Source organism: Carassius auratus, unplaced genomic scaffold (genome assembly GCF_003368295.1).
Source record: "Carassius auratus strain Wakin unplaced genomic scaffold, ASM336829v1 scaf_tig00217432, whole genome shotgun sequence".
NCBI classification, from domain to species: Eukaryota; Metazoa; Chordata; class Actinopteri; order Cypriniformes; family Cyprinidae; genus Carassius; species Carassius auratus.
The window spans coordinates 100934-111196 of NW_020529067.1; the positions used below are offsets into that span (position 1 = coordinate 100934).

The 10263-nt window shown below is 37.4% G+C and overlaps 1 long non-coding RNA gene across 1 annotated transcript; it reads right to left on the reverse strand.

Annotated features, from left to right (window-relative positions):
- Positions 1-5871: 5871 nt before the first annotated feature.
- On the reverse strand, positions 5872-7546 carry LOC113100956 (uncharacterized). Its single transcript, XR_003289866.1, has 3 exons — positions 7416-7546; positions 6085-6414; positions 5872-5943 (listed from the first exon to the last, which is right to left on the reverse strand). It is a non-coding gene; the product is annotated as an uncharacterized LOC113100956 (long non-coding RNA).
- Between the last annotated feature and the right edge of the window lie 2717 nt (positions 7547-10263).

Here is a 10263-nt window from a genome sequence, read left to right on the forward strand (position 1 = left end):
GTTACATCGACGGTAAAATAACAAAAAGTTCGTGTAAAATCAGCATCACACTTTTCACCTTTTTTAAAGCTGAATTTTTTTATTCGAAATAAGGATAATGTAACTGTCACTTCATATGCGTTTTCAGCAATCTCTCCATTCATCAATGATTTTGCCATCTCTGGCGCATTCTCTTCGTTTTCTGAGGAATCTGTAATACATGAGTAAAATAAAAACATTGACAGATTGTCGTTGAACTAATTGGTCGTTTCAGATCATCTGACTTGTTCAGTGTGGATGGATCTTTATTCTAAATGATCTGAGATTCTCAGTCAATGTTTTGGGGATCATATTTGGTCCATTCCTGGAGATATGTAACAACTGGAAGACTTGACCTACTCTCTTCTGAGATCTTCTGTCTCTCACTGATGATATGTAATGTATAGTGTTTCTGATGGTCAGAGATCCAGTATTGTGGTCCAGTTGCAACCTATTTTTGAATCTTTCTTCATTATATAGGTCTTTCTCAGTCTTCGTTTTATCCCATTTAGCTTTGACAGGAAATTAAAAAATGCAGGAAAGTAATTTTGGTCAATTTTATCCTCCCACATAACTTCTCCAACTTTTATCTAGTTGCATTGACTGTCCATTGGGTCTACTCTGGCTTCACCACTCTTGTGCTTTTCTGAGCTTTAATAGGATAAATGGTTTTAAGTTGCTTTGTAAATGTAAATGTTCTTTGTAATGGTATCAGCCAAATAGACCCAATTGGGAACCTTTAAATTGTTTAGCTGTCCGATAACTTAGAGTTTTGTGAATGTCTCTGCTGATCAGGTGTTTCTGCACCTGCTGAAAACAAAACCAAAAAGCACCAATAATAATAATAATAATAATGTCTTGTGTGTGGATTAATATGAACACAAACATGCAGAGAGATTCAGTAATACAGTATCTTACCATTGTTTGGACGATCAACATCCCCAGCATTCACAGGAACTATAACTAAACAGTCTTCTAATCCAATAAAGCCATTTTTCATAATTTCAATATTATAACTCTATAGAGTTCTTTGTAAAGAGGTTTGATATATGTGACCGGAATATGAACGCAACACGCAAAGTCTCAAGTTAAGCGTTTTCCTCCCTTTGAAAACCATTATTTGAAAATGCTATTGCTTAATGAATTAAGAACAGTGATTAAAAAAGCAAAGCATACACCTTATTGATAAAGCATAGCATAACACTCCAATAAAATTCACAGGAGTAAAGGAAGAGACAAATAGTTTCCTGACTGGACAAGATCATTTATTTCGGGCATCGATAGCCAAGGAGACTCAAGCACACAACCATAATAAATACAAATATGGCGTTTATTCTTATACAATACTACAAATCATATTAAAGCCTCAAAAGGGCAAAGCAGCTGCTTAAACTGGGTATCACATATAATTAATATTGTATTTGACCGATCACAAGTTACCTAGAATAAGTAAGCAATCAACGAGCAGAAAGGTATTCAGCAGAGGGTTTCAACATCTAGAAATGAGTTCATGTGCCACCAGTTATACACAATTTCTTTAGACAGCAAACACCAAAAGAATCAAAATCTATATGTGCATCAGTTAAATTACACACTTCAATACACACCAAAAGGCCACTCAATACATGCCTAGTATAATACTCCCTATACACACACACTAACAATTACAAACACATACAAAGGCCGGGGGACTGATAACAATTAATCAATCAGAATAAGAATTAAACCAATCACCAACTTGTTTTGGGGCTTGGTAATAGGCAGCCACTAATCTCTTTTGATGGTTATGCACCCAGCTGTCAACTGTCCCCAAAAATCTATCTCCCCGGCCCAGCATAATGTCAATAGGCAATTTTGCATGATGGACAAACATGAAAAAATATGGGATATAGCCTGCAGAAGGGTGAAGGGTGTTATTGTAGGCCTGTACCAATTCTGCCACATACTGGTCCCAAGCCTTGGTCTGATCATCCTTTAAAGTGTCCAGCATACTCAACAGTGTCCAGTTAAAATGAGACTTATTGATATTATACAATGAGCATAGCTCTTTAATGACCCTTGATTCAAAATTTGGGCCCTGGTTAGATTGCAATTGATCAAACCCCCTAAAATGACTGTAAAAAATGTTTCCACAACACCCTTGCAGTAGTCACCGCCTTCTGGTCTGTAGTAGGCACTGCAACTGAATAATTTTTATTTTATTTTTTTTAACCAGGGGAATCCTTTGAGAACAAGTTTCTTTTACAAGGGGCCCTGGCCATGGAAATCATGACCAAAATTTATCAAGTATTAAATCATTCTGTAACAGGTTCCATGCTGATGGGGCAGAAATTCTAAATGCTTGCTTCCCCAATTCTGTGCGAGCCCTAGGCACAACCAGGTTAAAATAATCATTAGAGTGTAGAGAGCTAGTGCTGACTTTAAAGGACATAAGCCTACATAAATAAAGGGGCAATGTCCCAATGATGGATTTATATATAAACAATCGCCACCGGGTTAGCCTGCGCTGAGAAAGGGAGGGCCACTGGACTAGATTATACAGAGTGCAACTTTGTGAAAGGCTTGCACCCAGTAATAAATTTCAATGCACCTTGATAAGCTGAATCCAATTGGTGCAAATATTTATTAGGGGCTTGCATATATAAAAAAATCTCCATAGTCCAAAAGAGGCAGGAAAGTAGACCCAACCATTTTCTTCCTTGTTGCAAAAGAAAAACAGGCCCTATTCCTAAAATAGAACCCTACTTTTAATCTACGTTTCTGGGCAAAATTTTGGATATGAGCCTTAAAAGTCAAATGGTCGTCAAGTAAAAGTCCTAAGTACTTGTACTCAGCCACACACTCTATTAGATTTCCCTGCAGAGTAATAATGTTTGGAAGGATAGTTGTGGAGTTCCTAATATTTGAGAACAGTACCGTCTTGCTTTTACTTGCATTCAACACAAGCTTCAAGTTGGACAGCCGAGATTGTACAGTGTCAAAGGCATCCTGCATATACTGAAAAGTCTGGTGAAGGGTTTCTCCACAGGTGTAAATAATTCTGTCGTCAGTATAAAAATTAAACAGAGCATTATGGACATTTTAACCAAGGTAATTTACATAAATGGTAAATAAAACTGGGCCCAGCACCGATCCCTGTGGGACCCCTGATACAACTTGTAAGTTGAGTCCTGCCTGAGAGGTAATTTTCAAATCAACCAGCTGCCTTCTCAGAAATATCAATATTGAGCAGTCTCTGTTTTAAAATACAATGGTATAATGAGTGAAGTGGTCCATCATAACCAATATATTACAGAGTGCAGTCTCCAGTGACAAAAAAATAAAAACAGAAACATTCTGAAGAGGTTATTCTGATTGTTTAGATACAAGAGGGGCACTCACTTTATTTGCAGGATTCTTGTGCAGGCTGCATCGAACACACTGAAGGCACCAACTCTCCACTTCTCGTACCAGCCCCGGCCCAAAGAAAAAAACGTTGACGGATCAAACCCTGTCAACCAGGCGTCCTGCATGGTCATGCAACCGTTCCAGAACTTGTGAATGCAGACACTGCTATTTGCTTGCATTTGTCAAATGTCTTTGGATCACATACCTCCCTACACAGCAGTCACTGATCCACACAGAGGCAGGCCCAATGTCGCAACAGCACTTGGGTAGACCGATCTTCTGCTACTCGCTCTCTTGGAGAGTGCCCTCTCCCTCTGTCCGCATAGATCCAGAGTCGTAATAGCACTGGATCAGTCCGTTGGGCCCTCCTCTCCTCGGCCAACAGACTAGGGCCTGTCTCCATGACCCATGTGTACCACTTTCTCGAACTCGTGACCCTCCTCCAGGTCCTCAGTAACTGGAACAAAGGCATGGACACAGGTTGAGTACTTTACGTTGGTTTGATGTCCCCCACAACATTGCGTTCAGTGGTGCTGCAATCTGGGCAAATTCTTCTATAAAACATCTATAATCTATAAAAAAGTATGCAATTGGGTAATATTTTGAGGGGTTACCCAGGCCTCCACTGCCCGAAAAGTCTCTGGGTCTGATGACACCCCTCCTTCTGCAATCACATGGCCCAAATACTGAACTTGACTCTGGAAAAGGGAACACTTACTAAGTTTGACAAAGTCCCCATAGATGTTTGAAGACCAAATCTAGATGGGCAATACGGACCTCCAAAGTCTCATTAACCAATGGTCTTAACTTTACATTTCCCTACGACCTTGATGGACACAACTCAACATCAGACATAACCGACAACTCTGAAAAAGCATCAACGGAACTGGAGAAAGGTTTAAGATTCTGACTATAACTCTACCATTTGAAACCGTGCTCAATGATCGGGCTACCAATAACTGGCCTGGCAATACATCATCTTGACATGGTTCTACCAAGCTCACATAACCCTTTCTATCAGGCCGAACAAGTGTGCATGCTTCGATCACAACCTCTGACTGTGCTGGTATTATTTTTCCTTTTCCCTGGGGCCAACAAATAGCGCTTATCTGCCCTGACTCAACAAAGTTTACACAGAAAACATTTGGTTCCACACCTTGACTTGTACTTCACTTTTCTACCACTAAACAACCATCCCCAGACTGAAAAAAATAACCATTAAAAAAAAAACTAAAAAAGAAACCCCGTCATTTTACTTTTCACAGGCTAATAGCATGCAGTATTCATTTTAGAAATGTTTCCAGTTTTAAAAGCTCATAAAAGCAGAAAGGTTTTATTTAAATGCAACAGTCACTATATAGAAGATAGGGCTCCCTATCAAACATCGTATAGATTTTAAAATATTGCTTATTACTTATAAAGCCCTGAATGGTTTAGCACCTCAGTATTTGAATGAGCTCCTTTTACATTATACTCCTCTACGTCCGCTACGTTCTCAAAACTCAGGCAATTTGATAATACCTAGAATATCAAAATCAACTGCGGGCGGCAGATCCTTTTCCTATTTGGCGCCTAAACTCTGGAATAACCTACCTAACATTGTTCGGGAGGCAGACACACTCTTGCAGTTTAAATCTAGATTAAAGACCCATCTCTTTAACCTGGCATACACATAACATACTAATATGCTTTTAATATCCAAATCCGTTAAAGGATTTTTAGGCTGCATTAATTAGGTAAACCGGAACCGGAAACACTTCACATAACACCGTACTTTCTACATCATTAGAAGAATGGCATCTACGCTAATATTAGTCTGTTTCTCTCTTATTCTGAGGTCACCGTAGCCACCAGATCCAGTCTGTGTCCAGATCAGAGGGTCACTGCAGTCACCCGGATCCAGTACGTATCCAGACCAGATGGTGGATCAGCACCTAGAAAGGACCTCTACTGCCCTGAAAGACAGCGGAGACCAGGACAACTAGAGCCCCAGATACAGATCCCCTGTAAAGACCTTGTCTCAGAGGAGCACCAGGACAAGACCACAGGAAACAGATGATTCTTCTGCACAATCTGACTTTGCTGCAGCCTGGAATTGAACTACTGGTTTCGTCTGGTCAGAGGAGAACTGACCCCCCAACTGAGCCTGGTTTCTCCCAAGGTTTTTTTCTCCATTCTGTCACCGATGGAGTTTCGGTTCCTTGCTGCTGTCGCCTCTGGCTTGCTTAGTTGGGGTCACTTCATATACAGCGATATCGTTGACTTGATTGCAAATTAAAACAGACACTATTTCAACTGAACAGAGATGACATCACTGAATTCAATGATGAACTGCCTTTAACTATCATTTTGCATTATTGAGACCATGTTTTCCAAATGAATGTTGTTCAGTGCTTTGGCGCAATGTATTTTGTTTAAAGCACTATATAAATAAAGGTGATTGATTGATTGATTGATTGATAGAAGTGTTTTCCATAATCTCTCCATTCATTAATGCTGTTGTCTCCTGTTGGACGTTCTCTCCATTTTCTGCAGAATCTGTATAAAAAACATCGAAAGATTATTGTATGGAACATTTATCTCAGATTTGGTGAATTCTACATGAATTAATCAGTCATTTCAGATAATCTATCTTCTGTTAATGTATCTTTACTCTCCTAAATGATTTGAGCTTCTCACCTTGGACGATAAATGTCTTGGAAATCACATTTCTCCCCTTCCTGGAGATATTCAGTTTATACATTCCAAAATCTGTGGATCGGATGTCATTAATTGTAAGATAACCAGTTATTTTATCCAGTTGTACTCTGCTGTGTGTGGATTGCCCATCACAACCACTCAGTTTGGCGATGACGGTGAATGGGCTTGTGTCTTCTGTGTTTAATTCTCCAAACCTCCACTGCAGTACATCAAAACTTTCTATTTCAGTAACACCAGTGTTTAGAGTCATGGACTCTCCCAACCTCGCGGAGACTGTCTTCAGTTTATGTGTCTCTGTTAAATCATCCGCTGGAGAACCCAGACAGAGAGTAAACATTCAGTACAAGCATTATATTTGATTGAAAACCATGGAAAACCATTGTTTCTTTGTAATTGCATTTAAATGACAGAAAAGGGAGAAGACTAATCCATGCATTAGGTCTTAAAGTGACAACAGCCTAACCTGTTGCTCTCTGTCATTAATGTTTACAAAAAAAAAAAAAAAAAAAAAAGCATTAATAAAAATGTATGTATAAATATGCTATTGTATTGAACATTTGATTGTTAGAGTTATTAGAATTTAAATCACTGTTTATTTCATTCGTAACTTAGTTCTATGGTGTTTATTTGTTCTATTGCTAGTCTTTTGTTTGTTTGTTCTGACGGTTCACATGTTTTTACTTATATTAGTTAGTCAGGTAGGAACTGCTAGTTTTTATTCATCTCAGTTTAGTCTTGTTTATGAGTCAGACATAAACAATGAAGTAAATCAATTACTTAAATGTGGTTGAATTATTTTATATTCTTGCACAATCTCACTCATCTTGCTCTATTTACCTATTAACGGTCACCCATTCACTTGGTAGGACGTCTACGTGTACTTCACTATATTACAATTAAATCCTAATCTTATCATTGCACACTATATATCGTTGGAAAGGTCTAATAGATAGTTTACCAATCTTTTTTTATAAAAAATTATGTAGGAAAAGTAATAGATTAATTTATGGCTAGAGTGCACCTCAAAAACCATAGATCATAACAGAAGTTTTGACCTTGCCTTTTTCTCTATCACACTTTAGAAATCATCAGAAATGATATATCAGTTGAAAACTTAAAATCTCAAAATTCATCCTTTGAACCCAATTTTAAATTCAAACGTTGCATTATCATGAAAATTGTACATCAAAATCATGTCACAACATGTTTTCAGTCATGAATTATAAAAATGTAGGTTTGGATCATGCACTTTCAAGTCCATGTTCAAAAATGTGAGTAACGGTTAACAGGTTAAATGTGAGTAAACTTACGTGGTTGATCTGTTTTTTTATATTTCCGGGAGATAATGAACAATCCAACCACAGCCAAGACTAGTATAGCAACTACAATATTGCAGATCAGCACCATGTGACCCAAGGATAAACCATCTGCTGTGGTTAAACTTGATGCATCCACTACAGAGATAACAGAGAGAGAGTTAATAAATACAACTTTTGATGTGCTAGAAGAACAAGAGAAGAACAGAACAAATAATATCATCTCTGCTGTACCTGAACACATGTGACAGAGCTGAGTGATGTCCAGGTGTTGAGTCTGGTTGCTGATGGGATTGTTGAGCACACAGCTGTAGCTGTTTTTATCCTGATATTCCACCTCCAGAGGTAGAGAGAGACTGATGCTGAGATCAGACACACTGATGCTGGACAATAAACTGTTTCCTTTGTACCAGGAGAGAGTCACATGACCCACATTCACCACTGAACACACCAATGAACAATTCTGCTCTGAGGATGAGGATGATGAAGAACATTGTGAAGAGTTACTGCTGATGACAGGAACAGGCAGACGAGCTGAAAACAGAATATTTATTTATCTAGTTCCCTATCAAAAGCAATATTATATTATATAAACCATATATTAACCACATATTCCAGAAAAGTATCTTTTTAGATTTTTAAACAGATTTTTAACTTACACAGGTATGGATCAAATTCAAATCACTCACCAGAAACAACAATACTGAATTTCTTAGATGAAACCTCGTTTCTGCTGCTGATCTGTAGTTGATAGACTCCAGTGTGTTCAGTTGTGATGTTTGTGATGGTCAGAGATCCAGTTTGATCATTAAGCTGCAGTCTGCCTCTGAATCTCCCGTCAAGAACATCATATAAGATCTTATTAATCTCTCTGTTGAGTTGAGCTATAGGAACACTATCAGGTCCATATCTCCAACGTATCAGCTCAACTTTCTGTGTTTCATTAAAATCAGTGTGTAGAGTGACAGAATCACCCTCCGTCACCGACATCTCTTCATCTGAAGCACCAAACACACCTGTTTCTTAAAAGAGATTACAGTTGAACATTTGCAAATGACTCCTAAGAACTAAAGTAAACCTTTACAAAAGTTACATTCTCCAATAACTACTTCAATTAATCACGTCTTTACTTGAACTTAAAAATAGCATACATAAACTTGAACTTGAAAAAACATGAGCAAGCTAAGTGAAAGAGAAAGTCTCATGATCTCTTTAAACACTTACCTTTCAAAAGTAAAACATATGTAAATAAAAGGAAATTCTTCATTTTGGTGTAGATTCGAGTGAATTGTGATTTAATAATGTTGACTAGTCAATAACCTGTTTCGTTGCGTTCTTTAGTGTAGGCCAACATTAAGAACGTTACCTTTCGAGGAAAACCTGCAGCTCAAGTTATCTGTCAGGAACTGGTTTTTGTTTTGTAATCACGTGAGTAACCCAGTGCTGAAAGTCCTTTAATGCGCACATAGTTGATATGAGCTAGCTATAAGAACATTAAGTATTGCATGAAAAAGGTGCAGCTTTTCTCACAACTTATATGATTTTATTTTTCCTCGATGTTTATGGGAGAGAGGAAATATGATGCAGGGTGTTGGAGCTAGATATGCAACTTATTAAACGACTGGTTTAAGGATAGACAACTTAAAGTTTAGTTAATCAATTGTATAAAACCACAATATTTTTTTATTATAATACCATTTAAAATCATGGTAACCTGTACAAACAAGAAAAACATGAAAAATACTCCTCTCCCAAGAACACAAGAAAATTAAGTAGATGAACAGCAGTTTTGCATACTTGTGGGTATTGTTAGTTGGCTTTATTTTTAAATCAGATTCTTTCAACGGGACATTCAAAAACACTTAATATCAGGTCAAGCATTTTCCTCCCATATCAGTCCATTATAATGAAACAACAACGTGGTTTAAAAGGAACAGTGCATCCAAAGATAAAAATTCAGAAATCATTTACTCACCCTCATGTCGTTCCAAACCTGTATGACTTGCTTTCTTATGTTGAACATAGAAGAAGATATTTTCAAGATTGCTGGCAATCAAACAGTTGGTGGTTGCCATTGACTTCCATAGTAGGAAAATAAATAAATAATGGATCATGGTTTGATTAGGCTACCAGCAATCTGTCATTATAAACATATTATTTCAGTTTTTAATTCGGATCAATACGATTGAAAAGCTAAAAAGTCATTGAAGAAACTATGCTGGGAAAACAGTTTCTGTGTTGGAAATGCCATACTATCATACCCTTACTATTTCTGCAGTATCCAGTATGTATGCTGTGCATAGGGTCCAAATTTTTTGTATGCATCAATTACCCGGATGACCTACTATATTTAGCAGAATCTGTTGAATATAATTCAAGTACACTAAAAAATGTGTACAGAAGCTGTGTTCGGAATGGCATACTTCCACACAACTCCTACTATTTTGCAGTAAGCTGCATGTATACTGTGAATAGTAAAACAATGTTTTGTATGCATGGAATGCCTGGATTAGCTGCTACATTTGCTGTTTCCAAGAATGCAACATGCTCTGTGTAATGTTTCATCTTCAAACACGTGAGTGAGCTGGAGACGGGGAATAGTAATTATAAAACACTTTTCTAAACTATCGCTGTGTATCTAAAAACAATACCGTAAGCAGTGAGTGTTGTGCTAGTTACTAAGAAATAGTAACTAGTTACAGTTACTAGTTACTTAATTAAAAAAGTAACTCAATTACTTTGTTGATTACCTACACCAAAAACTAATGCATTACTGTTAAAAGTAACTTTTTAGTTACTTTTTTAAAGAACTTGATTTAATGTTCCCATTGTTTTGTGCTTT